The 15121-nt window shown below is 34.8% G+C and overlaps 2 pseudogenes across 1 annotated transcript; one reads left to right on the forward strand and one right to left on the reverse strand.

Annotated features, from left to right (window-relative positions):
* Positions 1–9840: 9840 nt before the first annotated feature.
* On the reverse strand, positions 9841–13376 carry LOC114312893 (beta-amyrin 16-alpha-hydroxylase CYP87D16-like; annotated as a pseudogene). Its single transcript, XR_014341318.1, has 6 exons — positions 13128–13376; positions 12829–12918; positions 12652–12730; positions 10714–10820; positions 10368–10495; positions 9841–9993 (listed from the first exon to the last, which is right to left on the reverse strand). The product of XR_014341318.1 is annotated as a beta-amyrin 16-alpha-hydroxylase CYP87D16-like (transcript).
* A 76-nt stretch (positions 13377–13452) lies between these two features.
* On the forward strand, positions 13453–14801 carry LOC114312892 (phospholipase A1-IIgamma pseudogene; annotated as a pseudogene).
* The last annotated feature ends 320 nt before the right edge of the window (positions 14802–15121 follow it).

Raw genomic sequence — 15121 nt, forward strand, 5'->3', positions numbered from 1 at the left:
AGAGGATCCCATGACACTTGTTGATGTATTAATTATTGATATGTTTAAATTTTTTTTAAAAGTTGTGTTTAACAGTAACATGAATGGTTTAGATCATTTTTGAGGTTGTGTTTTGTGTGGGTTTCTATCATTATTGTATTGGAGCAGACGCACACAGCAGATAGAAAATCAAATTCGAGTCACTTAAGCCAGAAACTTTCGAAGTACGTAGCGGAGCTAATAAAATAAAATAAAGTATGATTTGAGTATCTTGGGACCTATTAAAATGGTAGAGAAAAGTGTATGACATTTTTTCAATCAAATAGACTTGTTTTAAAAAGATAATAATATGATTAACTGTGTATTTTTTTAAATTGCTTCATTTGTCCTTAAAAATATGATTTTTCTAGACAAATTATTTTTGTTCCTAAAAATTTGTCTTTAAAACTCAAATTTGCTGTAGCGACCACCCATTACATGATCATCATCTAAATACATAATAAAAATTAATTGGTTGAAAACATAAATAAATAAATATGCAAGAGATTTATCAATTTTACATAATTTTATGGGTAAAAATAATTTTTAAAAATTTAAAAATATTTTTTTGACGTTTATTTTTGTCGAATTAGTTTATTCTATCAAATTGACGACTTTGCCCTTAAAATTGAGTAATAATATCTTCAATTGTTCTTATTTAAAATATGATTCAAAATTTAGAATCAAATGTGTTACAATTAAAAAGTTAGAGATTAAAGTGATACAAATCCCAAACTATAGAAACCATTAATGTAATTTGGCCTTGATGAAATTCTTGAGAAGGTCTCTCTAACCTTTACAAAAACATTTTGAAAATTTAGAATACTCTTTTGGCTAAAAACGAGAGAGTAAATAGTGGTCTTTCTCATCTGAGGCTTACTTGAGTTGAGATAGTGCAATCTGAAAGTATGAGTGGTGATCACACCATAATATGGTGGACCCTCTCACACCAAATCCAAGCTTTATATGGTGATTCAATCTTCTCGCAAGAAAAAGTAACTGGAAGTAGGGAGTTTGAACTTTGAATGAAGAGTCACAATGTTTGGAAACAAGGTGACCATTGAGTTTGATTTCAATAAGTTGTAACCATTGATTAACAACCACCATATGCTATAAATATATGGACAATACATAGGTTCAACACTATAGCGACCCCGGTCTTTTCCCATTTGATTATTGTATCCGGACTTGGGTTCCGTTTATTCTGTCATTGTATATTTGTTGTTGTCGTCCTTTATTGTCTCATTTGGAGTTATAGGATGTGTTGGGCAGGTTTGTTTCAGGTTGGTTGGGTTCGTAAACCAAGTGTTGCTGTCCAGTTTTTGGGTTGGTCGCTCGAGCGAGGTTTGTTTTGTGTTCTCTGGCTCGATCCAGATTTGCTTCGCTCGAGCGAGCGACTACGTCTGGTATAGACCTGAGGGCAGTGCTTATTCGCTCGAGCGAGATTTTCTTCGCTCGAGCAAGCGAGGTGTATGTTTTCGAGTTTCTTGCTCGAGCGAGCATTCTGTCGCTCGAGCGTGCTCCAGGGTTGCAGACCTGAAGCATTGCATTCTTGGCTCGAGCGAGCTTTTCTTTGCTCGAGCGAGTTTTTCGTGTGTCTGGTCGCTCGAGCGACCAAGTCTTCGCTCGAGCGAGCCTGTCAGGTTTAAATAGGCAGCAGCGTGTTTCTGATCAGTTTTTCATACACTTTCAGATTCCAAAACCCTAGTTACGAGTTCTCTCTCCCTCTACACACCTTCTCTCTTAGGATTGATCTACTTAGAGTGAGTTTCTACCTTAGATCCTTTATTAAAAAGATAGAGTGAGTCGAGGGCTTCCATTTAATCTGAACATTTGGTGATTTGGAGCACATTGGAATTTGGGTATTCATCTCTGTCTTCTCCATTTGGGTTATTTTCTTCGAGGTAGGGATTTCCTACTCCATTTTATAAGTTTTGTTCTAAGTTTTGGTATATTGATATATTGGGGTTACTTTGATAATTTTGGGAAAAACCCTAGTTGTATTAATTAATTAATTTGTATAATTAATTTGAGGGAATTGGGGAGTTTGGTTAAATTCTTGAAATTGGGGAATTTATTGATTAAATGGTGTAGTTGGATAATTTAAATCACTCGCCTATTGAATTGTTGATATATTTATTTCCAAGTCTAGAAATAACTGTTTTGGGCTATCGGTGGAGGATAGTCGTGATTGTTGTAGACACTGCATGTGGATTAGGGATAACTGAAACTAATCATTGATTAAGTCATCAATTTTGACTGCTGAATTAATACAGACATTATGTGTATTGATTGTGTGTTGTATATGTTATGTGTTTGCATACATTGTTTTGTGTGGGAGGAGATAGGGGATGTACTCCACGGTTTAGGGGAAGATAGGGGATAGACCTCTAAACCGGATTTTGTTTGGGAGGAGATAGGGGATGGACTCTATTAGCATCACTTTTATGTGTGCTTATTTATATTGAAGTGTTTTATTGATACAGCACTAAAATGTGTATCAAACTGGAAGTATGAAGTGTTTTGATTTGAGCCTGAGTCTCAATTGTTTGTTGACATTGGAAGAATGTGAATATGATATATATATAGTTCACTGTTGTAAGTTTGGCCAGGTTCTGAGCCATATTGGTAATGTTGGAAAGTAAAACGTGTTTTAGACATTAGTGTCATGAGACTGTATAATGATGTAATTGATTATCTTGGTTAACCATCTATTAAATACTAATGCTTTATTCAATGCTTATATTTGGTTTAGTATATTTCTACTGGGCTGTGGCTCACCCTTTATGGGAACATCATTTTCAGGTCTAGGTGATAAGCTACCTCCCAGGACTTAGCTTGGAAGGATTTGGATTTTGAAGACTATCTTTAGTTGTTTGTTTTTATTCGATAAATAATCAAGCCTAGGGCTTTATTTGTATTTGAGTTAGAACTCATATTTTGTGTCCAAGTGTTGGCTTGGAAAGATGTAAGCCCATAGGGCATTTAATTTGATGTTACATGTAATGTTTTTATTTAGTAATACTCTGATGAATGAATTAATAAATTGTTTTCTTTAAATAATGCATGTAGATGATATACATATAATGGGTTTATTTTGAGGGCGTTACAAACACACTTGAATCTCTCTTTGTTTTTCCTCTTCCAGATTGTATTCTTCTGCGTGATTAAATACTCTCACAGGAACTTCGATCCATTGTCATTGTTAAGATTATCTTACAATGGTATCAGAGCCTAGATTACACGTTATCGCAGATGTCGAAATATAGTCCGGGAGAACAAAAAATTTTCGAACTCTTTTTACCGAAAATTCAGAAAATCATTGACCGTCAATCTTCAGCATTGATTAATTCGGTTTGTTTATTTAATCATCACCGACGTGTTGTATTTCCAGAAAACTATCCGAAGAAAATAACTATTGGTGGTGCTATTGCTCCAAACCTTGCCGAAAGTGAGTCCGAATTACACCATCGGAAGCAATTTTATAAAATATTTTACTGTGCAAATTGCGTCTCCAAATTGGCACCATCTTGTTCTTATTAGAATTTTGATCACAACGGTAATATTCGTTGTGAAAAACGGCAAAAATTTGATCCCCAAAGTTCAGATTTCAATGTGTGGTCGCCGACTCCCATCACCGGAGAAGACCGCCGAAATACACAGTGCGAAGACTTTGCTTTGCAAACTAAGAGTTTTGGGGTGAATTTAAAATTTAAAAAAGGGCCCAAAATAAAGCACACAGCAAGGAAATCAATTCCTTTGGGCCTTAGAATTAAAAAGAAATTTTTTAGGCCAACCCAGTAATTGGCCCAAGTCAGCAAGGCGGAGCCCAGCAGCCCAAAGCCACTGGGACCGGCGAGCCCAGCAACACAGCCAAGCAGCCCAAAGTCACGGCCCAACGTCTCGCGCTCAGATCCGCGCGTAAACCCTCTGTGCCCGGACCCGTGTCCGTCTGCTCCGCACGACCCGCGTACTGATCTGCACGTTGATCCATGCATTAACCAGCGGTCCAAACCGGTTCCACCCAATCCAATTCAAGCCGGTTCAGTCCAAACCTTGAACCGGCAGCAGCTTGGTTCAAGGGGTTTTTCGGCTCGTTTTCACTCATTTCAAGGCCGTTTTCGGTCATTCAAAAGCCATAATTTCCAGAATTTATCTAAGAATTTTTCTGTGAGTACTAGTACTGCATTTTCAAAAGAAAAAATTCAACGAACAGGCTATCCAAGGGTGTTACCCAGGAAAACATTCAAATAAACAATTTTTAATAAGCACCATTGTGTACCTTGGGCTCGTAATTATTTTTACAATACTCATAAGCAAAGAATTGGGTTTAAAAGGCCATTGGGTTTTCATCATTCTTCTTACCCAAGTCAATAGAATCGTTCTATTCCTTCACAGCAATATCTTCATCATAAGGGCCGATTCAACAACTACAAGGCTTATCCTTATTAAGACCTGTTGTTGTCTTTAATTTTGCTTATTTTTATTTTTTATTTTAGTATTGTAATATTCGCATTTGAATTTTCATAGTAAGACATTTTGTTTTTAATATGGCTATTAAAAATACCGTGGATTCTTCAAGAATCGAGATGGTTAATGGAAATAATTTCTGAGCATAGAAACGCCACATTTCTTATCTTCTTACACATGAAAAAACATTGCACACTTTATCCACTTCTAAACCAGATGATGATTCTAATTGGTTCCAAAATAAATGGATAGAAAATGATGCAATGGCAAGGGCAACTATGTTACATAATATGAAATATAACATTATTCCGCTTTTTGAAGAACATGAAACTGCAAGACAATTAATGGAAGCACTAGAAAGTAAGTATGGAGTTCGATCGGATACTCAAATTCAATTGCTCTTGGACAAATATAATAACACTCATATGAGTGATAATGATAGTGTTGGTGATCATGTTAATCAAATGGAATTAATTGTTAAAGAATTATCCAACGCTGGTCACTCTTTGTCGAACAAGATGCAAGTAACTACCATACATAATAGTCTTCCATTGTCTTGGGATCATGTTATCACATATCTAACTCATAGCGGACGAGAGATTTCAATGGTAACATTGCCTGTACTCTTAGTTTTGGAAGAAGAAAGAATGAAGCAAAAACGTCAAGAAAGATTGTTTTCTAACTTGTTGATGGCACAATCTTCACCACAACCACAGAATAATACCCACACACCATTCAACAAGAAAAAGACGACTTCTTTCAAGAAAAAATGAAAGAAGGGATTTCAGAAAGGATGGAAGAAACAGCAATAATGGCAAAAACAACATCATGAGCATCAAACTGGCCCATGTTACAAGTGCGGTCAAAAAGGTCATAACAAAGCCACTTGTCCTCAGAAGAAACAGAAAAAGGATCATAACCCTATTGCCATGACAGTTTCTGAAGCAATGGTGCTTGAACCTTCATCAAATTCATGGTGGATTGATTCTGCTGCAACTAGGCATATTATGCAAAATAAAGACATGTTTGTGGAGTATACTAACAAGAAGGTTGGTGAACACAGAATCTACATGGGCAACAACTCATATAGTGATGTTTTGGGCATCGGCAACTGTCAATTCTCTATTAATGGAACTTCCATTATGCTTCATGATGTGCTTTATGTACCTAGCATTTGCCGAAATTTAATTTCAATTCCGGTGTTAACCCAAAAGGGTTTTGAGGTTAATTTTAGGTTTAACACAGTATTGATTAAGAAATGGAGTGTATTAGTGAAAAGTGTAAGAGTGAATGACATGTACTCTCTTCTTATTGATAATAATAAAGTATGTGTTTTTGGTTATTTCTCTGTTCTACAAATAATAGTTCTTATTTATGGCATTTAAGGTTAGGTCACATTAATAAAAATAAAATGTCTCGAATGTTTAAAAGCGGCTTATTGCCTGAAGTATGTTCCAATGATTTTGATATATGTGAACCATGTATCAAAGGCAAAATGACTAGCAAGCCATTTTTTAAACATTGGAAATCGTCGGAATTACTCGAAATAATTCATTCGGACATTTGTGGCCCTTTAAGAACTAAAACTCATCAAGGCAAGGAATACTTTATTACTTTCACGGATAATTATTCAAGATGTGGACTTATCAACCTTCTTAAACACAAATTAGAAGCAATTGAAAAGTTTAAGGAATATAAATTAGAGGTAGAAAAGCAACTTGGTCGGTCCATTAAACACTTGAATAATGATAGAGGTGACGAATATGAAGCTATGGATTCTTTCTGCAAGGACAATGGTATAAAACATTTGTTTACAATGTCAGACACACCACAACAAAATGAGGTTGCAGAAAGACAAAATCATACTCTCATGGAAATGACAAGGTCTATGATGGCTCATGCTGATCTTCTTATTCATTTTTTTGGGGGAAAGCTTTGTCCACTACTACATATATATTAAATAGAGTCGAAACAAAAGTCAAACCTTTAACTCCTTACAAATGCTGGCATGGTACTAAACCTAATGTTCAAAATCTCAAAGTTTTGGGATGTAAGGCACATGTACTTATTCCCAAACATTTAAGGGATAAATTGGGAAGCAAAACTTGGGAATGCAAGGTTATTAGTTATGTCGAAAATGGGAGTGGTTATCGTTAAACGTAAATTAATAGAAAGTAGAGATGCTATTTTCTTGAATCCACTGATCTTGTTACTCCTATTGAAGAAATTGAATTGCTCTCTGAAGTATCTCAGGATTCTTCTCTTTCTTCTTTGTCACACAGTCCACATATTCTCCCAGAACCATCTAATAGTGGGAGCAAACGCAAATTACATGACATTGTTTTACCTACTTCGAATCCTGAGATAAGTAGGAGTAAGAGAGCAAGACGTCCATCCACGTTTTTGAAACATCATTATGTTTTTCAAGTTGAAAAACTTAATAACTTAGTAGATGATCCTACTACTTATAATGAAGCAATGAGTAGCAGTGATGCTACTCAATGGCTTGAGGCAATGAATGAAGAACTTGACTCGATCAAGAAAAATGATGTTTGGGAATTAACTGATCTCCCAAATGGAAGAAAAGCAATTAGTTGAAAATGGGTTCTTAGAAAGAAATTCAAAGTAGATGGAAGTTTGGAGAAATACAAAGCCAGGTTAGTAGCCAAGGGATTCACTCAACAACTTGGAATAGACTTCATAGATACATATTCTCCTGTTGCAAAATTTGCATCTATAAGAATTCTAATGGCAGTAGTAGCTAGGATGGATTTGGAATTGTATCAATTAGATGTTAAAATTGCTTTTCTCAATGGAGAATTAAAAGAGGAAATTTATATGATTCAACCTGATGGTTTCCAGAACCAAGGCAACGAGAATAAAGTCTACAAGTTGAAGAAATCTCTATATGGACTTAAACAATCTTCAAGACAATGGTACTTGAAATTCCACCAAGCCATTTTAGAAATGGGCTATGTTATGAGTCCATTAGATCACTGTGTTTATATCTGGAAAAATTATGACAAGTTAGCAATATTGTCTTTATACGTGGATGACATATTGTTAGCAGGAAATTGTCCAGATATGATTATAAAAACCAAAACTTTCTTGGCATCTATATTTGAAATGAAAGACATGGGTCTTGTAACCTATGTTCTAGGAATTAGAATTTCAAGAGATAGAAATTCAAAATTATTATATCTAGATCAAGAGAAATATCTAAACAAGGTGCTCAAAAGATTTAATATGGATAACTGTAATTCTTTAAGTACGCCTGTTTGCAAGGGACAAAGTCTTAGTAAAAGTATGAGTCCTCAAACTAAGTCTGACGTTGAGGAAATGAGAAATGTCCTGTATGCTCAGGCAGTAGGCAGCCTAATGTATGCTATGACAAGCACAAGACCTGACATCTGTCATGCAATCGGATTGGTAAGTCAGTTTCAATCCAATCCAGGTAAGGAACATTGGCAAGCAGTTAAAAGAATATTCAGATATTTAAAAGGCACTAAAAATTTGAAGTTATGTTTTGGTTTGTGTGATCTAGACATAAAAGGATACACTGACGCGAATTTTATAGGAGATGTAGATGGTAGAAAATCTACTAGTGGTCATGTGTTCTTGTTTGGTGGAACAGCAGTTTCTTGGTTAAGTAAGAAACAGAGTTGTGTTGCAAAGTACACTATGAAAGCTGAATATATAGCTTGCAGCACAGCCTTAGTAATGCGGTCTGGATAAAACGATTTGTTGACAGTTTACAATTAGGTATACCTGTCAGACCGGTCAATATGTTTTGTGACAATCAGTCCTCCATCTCATTAATAAAAAATGGAGCAAAAAGCTCCAAGGGAAAACATATTGATGTAAGTTACCACTATATTCAGGACATAGTGGAGAGAGGCGAAATTAAAGTCAACTATATACCCTCAGAAGAGATGGTGGCTGACCCTATGACCAAAGGGTGGTCTCTAGAAAAATTCAGAGAACATGTAGTTAATATGGGATTGAAAAATGCCTAGCTAGGTGGTTTAGCTACTTATATAAGAGCATAGTCTGATGACTCTGGAGACACCTAGATAACCGATGTCTTGCGACTCTATCTTGCATGGAAACATGTGTTTGGTCAAGTAACAAGATAGAGGAACTGACAAAATACAGATATCATAGTTAGCATGAGATGTAAAGTCCATAATATGCAACGTGCTAACTAGATGATATAGTCTGCTTGATCAGCAAAAAGTCGTTGATAAGGTGTGTTAAGAAAAACCATCAGGAATGGGTCTTAAAGGAAGTACTTAACAATACTTTCAGTGCAGGTCGACACACGAAAAATGTGTGCGGCTGAAGTCGTCAATGGTGATTAGGTATGGACTATGAACCCATCACTAAAAATTGATGTCGTTCACTTGAAATATAGTGAATTGAAGTCATCTGGAGTGTGTTGTCAGTGGGAGAACACATTCGTATGGGTGCGATCAGATTGGTGGCAAAAACGTACGCACGCATGGCCAAGTCACAATCAGACGTCGATCTATGAGGTAATTTCAAAGATGAAAGTTGGCATGAGGAAAAATTTTGGTACCAAGGTAAACATGCTCAACTCAAGTTTTATCACCAATATTATAATGTGATCAAGTGGGAGATAAAGGTATGAGAGGTGATCACACCAAAATATGGTGGACTCTCTCACACCAAATCAAAGCTTTGTATGGTGATTCAATCTTCCCGCAAGAAGAAGTAATCGGAAGTAGGGAGTTTGAACTTTTAATGAAGAGTCACAATCTTTGGAAACATGGTGACCATTGAGTTTGATTTCAATAAGTTGTAACCATTGATTAACAGCCACCATATGCTATAAATATATGGACAATACATAGGTTCAACACACTTGAATCTCTCTCTGTTTTTCCTCTTTTAGATTGTATTCTTCTGCGTGATTAAATACTCTCATAGGAACTTCGATCCATTGCCATTGTTAAGATTATCTTACACAATCTTTATTTCATCATCCGGAGTTTTTCAGAGAGCACTCAAGTCTTACGACCAATAAAAAAATGAGTTGTCCACAAAGCCCCACAAGATGAGACTCGAGACCCACCCAACTACTCCAACACCTCTGTGAATCCAGCCGCACCCATAAATCCATCGTCTACTGATTTTTATCATAAACTATGTGAAATTCATTAAATAATTTAAAATCTAATACAAAAGGTGAAGGGCTGGATATTCTCTCTTTATTTAAAGGATAAAAGACGAAGACATTAATCATTTTTTAAATAGTACATAAACAAACATATGTTCTCTCCAACTCATTGATGGCCATCATAGTTTTTATAAACTTTAACACAGACACGAATACAAACACCAAATAAGAAAAATAAATACTGCATTTGAATACTGGTGGTGTTCCATAATCATGCATGTTTCTTAGAGACCTTGATATACATGCCATCTTGAAATTGTAACATAGGTGTTTGGGCTACATCTCCTCCCTTAATTTTCGTCCACCTATCAGAATCAAAAACATAAATGAAAAAACACATTAAGACTTTTTTTAAATGAAAAAAATTGTAAAAATCTTATTAACATGTTATCTTAATTTTCAAATTCATCCTTTTTTTTTTTTTTTTTGGTCCCTTGTGAAAGTAATCCACTGATATAAATTCATCATGAAGATATATGCTCTTAACTAAATGCATGCTAACAATTGAAGTTTTTTTTTTTTTTTCATTTTCTTCATTTTAGGTCATATTTGTCACTACAATTGAAACAACATAAACAACCATGAAATGTGAAACAAATTTTAAAAGGGCATTATTATTATTATTATTATTATTATTAGTAGTAGTAGTAGTAGTAGTAGTAGTAGTAGTAGTACATACTTGTATTCACTGACTAAAACATGTAGAAAGGTGGCAAAAAATGCCTTGGCCAACTCTGCACCTACGCATTGTCTCGTCCCTCCACCAAAAGGCATAAAATTCTTTGATGCAGTTTGCGAGTCCATGTCCTATTTTCATCAATGAATCAAAGCTTGGGTCATATATATAATGTTTTTATGTCTCAATGCACTATCAATAATATTAGATTATGTGAGAATTTTGGGACACTAAAATTTCAACACATGATCTAATGAATGAAAATGCATATTGGGACAATAGATCTATGACCAACAGTATTATATCATTAATTCTTTGTTTTAAGAGAGAGAAAGAAAACAAAATTAACCTTCCAATGTCTCGGATTGAATGCAAGTGGATCCTTAAATACATTGGGATTTAGTTGAAGAGTATAAGTGACAATCATAATGGCCCAACCTGTTGGAATTGTATAACCTGGAGATTGGAATTGGACAATTGTTATTAAACTCGGAGATGATTTAAGTTTGAGATGTGCAACCCTAAGCATCGTGTCACAAATTATTTAATAGGTCGGAATTATAAAACACGTGGTGTTCTTTCCTAATAGGAGACGAAGGAATACATGACCATTTGACAAATGGAACCACACAGGGAGTAGCTCCTCTCAATACTTCATTTTCTCCATAATTCTCAAGAATTCATTTTATGGTTTTCATAGGACTCCATGAAGGTGATCCGAACCATTTATTTCGTAAGTCTCGAAGAGAAAAACATATATACAAAAGATCAACTTGATTGAAAATCAATAAGTACTAATTGTGTTTTGTTTTATGAAATTGATGGTAAATATTATTTTAAACCAAAACTGTTCATTTTATAAAATAAAATAAGATAGTTAGTATGATTATTGATATCCGATTAAGCTAATTTTTTGCATATATATTCTTCTCTTCTAGGTCTATTAGATAAGCAGTTTGGATTATCTTGGTTAATTAGGGGTCATCAATGGCCCAGCCGGCAACTATAGTGTCCATTTTCCATATTTTAATGGGTTTTTCGAGTTTTGACCAATTAATTTGCTGGTATGGGCTGAGTCTATTTAAAAAATTAAAATCACGTCCCACCCATAAGCCAAAATCTTATGGGCCAAAATCAAACCAAACCGGGCTACACATTCACTTATATTATTAATTTCTACACATTTTTCATTCACATATTCTTAATATTTCCATTAGTTATTTTTCTTATTTACTTTCTAACATAATTCAAGTATTTTGATTTTTTTTTTACATCCCATATATTAATAATAAAAAAAACAATGAAATAACATATTATACCTACAAGTGGAAGGGAAAAAATGGAAAGGAAAAAAAATAAAAGCTTTATACTTGAGAACAAAAAAATAATATATAAATAATCAAACTAAACATTAGACCAAAAAAACTCAAACTAAATATTAGACTTGCCCATGTAGGCTCTTACTGGTTGAGTTTATGAGCAGACACGGGTTGCAAACTTTTGTCCAAAGCCTAAATCATCTTTTATGAGTTGAGATAAGATGAACACTTAAGTGAGTTGGGACGGACCATGAGACGGGTTGGTCAGGTTGGGTAATATCGAGTTTTTTATCCGCAAGCCATTTGGAAATCCTTAATCATAGTGAACCACCACGAAACCCACAAAGTAGAGCCTAGACAGTTGTCAAGGAAATAAAGTCTTGAGAGGTGCCGCTCTCCCATAACAAATAGTGCTCGTTTGTTTTGAGAGACAGAGGAGGGGATCGGATTAGGATAAATTTGGGACCCACTATAATGGTTTTTGTTTGCAAAATAGGAAAAGGGATTCACAGTTCCTTAGGACTATGATAGGCCTTAAAGGAGGGGATTAACAAAGACTTCTAAGGGTTGGATTTCAAAATTAGTGAGGGGATTAGTTTGAGAAAAATACTATTTTGCCCATATTATGTGTTGTGCATTTGTGTGGGTTTTGTGTGTGTGTGTTTGTGAGTATTGCGTCATTATATATATTAAAATAATATAATACAAAAATATATTATTAAAATATTATTTTTTGATATTAAAATATATCAAAAACACCAAAGAAGGGTGTTTATGGTATTTTATATAGTTAATCTGCTTACTATAATATATGACAAACAAACATAATTTTTCTTAATCTCTTCCTTGACAATCCCCCACACAAATAGTTCCCTTACTAACAATCTCATCCAACTTAACTCTGAAAACATATGGAAAATAGATCATGAATTTACTTCGATGCAAACATTTATTTAGTAATTTATTACCATTATAATTGATATCTTTCAGTGTTCTTCTTAGTATCCCAGGAAAAACATTTCCCAATCTCAGCACTTCATTGATAACCTGCAGTTTTGGCATACCAACACAAGATAATGACGCAATGTGCCAATTAATTTCCAAAAAAGGCTATATATATACATGGATTAGAGTGTGAAACTCACATGCATGGTAACAGTCATGGATTTATATTCATCTCATGTTAGTGGAGATTCCTTGTTCTCTCTGTTTTTGAGAAGAATGTCATGCTCCGCCTAAAATAATAATCAATATTAATTATAATACACAGAATTGAATGAAATATAGATTAGATAGATAGATAGATAGATAGATAGATAGATAGATAGATAGATAGATAGGTAGGTAGGTAGATAGATAGATAGATAGATAGATAGTAATTAAATTAGATTAGAGAAAAATATTAGAGTGAATAATGTTGATGGTTGATTTCAATATCACAAACCACTAGATCCTCCACCACCCAAGGGTGTTCTACAAACAACTTAAAAGATAGTGTTATGGCCGTGGATATGGACTCAACGGTAGCAAACAAAGCTCCAATGGTGACCGATACGATGAAATTCTCTGTCAAGAAGAAGTCAGTGTTCGAGTCTTTGACTGAATGATCAAGGAAGTCCCCTTTTTTTTCCTTTGGACAAGCTATTCTTTCCTTTAACTTTGCCCTTATTATGTTTCCTATCTTGTCCTTATCCTATAATCAAAAATCATAATCAAAATCAAATAAAATTTTGAGAAGGTAGAGTTTTAGGAAGAAAAATAGCAAAAAGATGGATAACAAAAGGACCATAGGCATAGCTAAAAGATGGAGGCTTCTCAGTGATGAGGATAATTGGAAGGGCTTGTTAGATCCTCTAGACATCGATCTTCGATGGTACATCATTCATTATGGAGAAATGGCTCAAGTAACTTATGAGACCTTTATCTCTGAGAAACTATCAAAATATGCAAGAAGCAGTCGGTATACAACGAAGGATGTCTTTGCTAATGTTGGCATAGAGCAAGGGAATCCATTCAAGTATCGCGTAACCAAGTACTTTTACGCAACATCATCAATCCCGCTTCCTGACGCATTTATATTGAAGTCTTTGTCGAGGGATGCATAGAGCAAGGAATCAAATTGGATGAGGTATGTCGCGGTGGCCATAGATGAAGGGAAGGCTGCTCTAGGGAGGAGAGATATTGTGATTGCTTGGAGAGGCACAATCCAGGCCTTGGAATGGGTTAATGACTTGGAATTTGTTTCGATCTCTGCTTCAAAAAATTTTGGAGAAAAACATGATCCTAATGTGCATCAGGGTTGGTACTTCATCTACACTTCAGATGATCCAAGATCGCCATTCAATAAGGCTAGTGCTAGAGAACAGGTAACCTAATTTAAAAACCATTCACATGTAAAGCTTATACTTTCTTCTTCTTCTTTTCAAAAAGAAAAAAAAAATCTTAAAGTTAACAATATCTTTGGAGACAATAATGAAGATAACATAGTTTTTCTTGTATTATGTTTTAGGTTCTTGGTGAGGTTAAAAGACTTGTGGGAGAGTACAAGAACGAAGAAATTAGCATTACTATAGCTGGCCATAGTTTGGGTACTGCTATTGCAACACTAAACGCAGTTGACATAGTTGTTAATGGATTAAACAAGCCTAGAGACCAACCAAACAAGGCGTGTGCTGTGACAACCTTTGTGATTGCTAGTCCTAGAGTTGCAGATTCAGGCTTCAAAAAGGTCTTTGCTGAGTCAAAAGATCTTCGAGTACTACGCATCCATAATGCCCTAGATATTGTTCCAAACTATCCATTGATAGGATACTCAGATGTGGGCGAAGAATTGGGTATTGACACTACCAAATCCGAGTATTTGAAGAGCCTTGGAAATTTGGAGAATTGGCAGAACTTGGAGGCTTACCTACATGGAGTTGCAGGAACACAAGGATCAAAAGGAGGATTCAAGTTGGATGTTAATCACGACATTACGCTTGTCAACAAAGGAATTGATGCCTTGAAGGATGAATATTGTATACCAGTACCATGGTGGTGTGAGAAGAACAAGGGTATGGTTCAATAGACGGATGGCTCTTGGAAGTTGATGGATCATGAATTAGATGATGATTTCTAAATCTTCATATTCATGGTTGAGGCAATTGTATTTTTTTTTTATGAGCAAAAAGTAATAGTTTATAACAATTGTAAAACATTATAAAAGAAAGGCATAACTAAAGAAAAAGCAAGAGGTAAGATTAAATTTAATTATTTAGTCATTATGGTAATTCATATAATATGGTAATATAAATTATAAATTTAATAAGATTATAATTTTATATCTTAAACCATAAGATAATTGGTCAATAAATGGAATAGTTTCCTACTTTGATGCGCAAATGGAATAAAATTGAATGAGGAAACTGGTTCTGTCTCTACCTATAAAGTATATTTAGA

This window comes from Camellia sinensis, chromosome 9, assembly GCF_055761805.1.
Source record: "Camellia sinensis isolate YWXY chromosome 9, ASM5576180v1, whole genome shotgun sequence".
Classification (NCBI taxonomy): domain Eukaryota; kingdom Viridiplantae; phylum Streptophyta; class Magnoliopsida; order Ericales; family Theaceae; genus Camellia; species Camellia sinensis.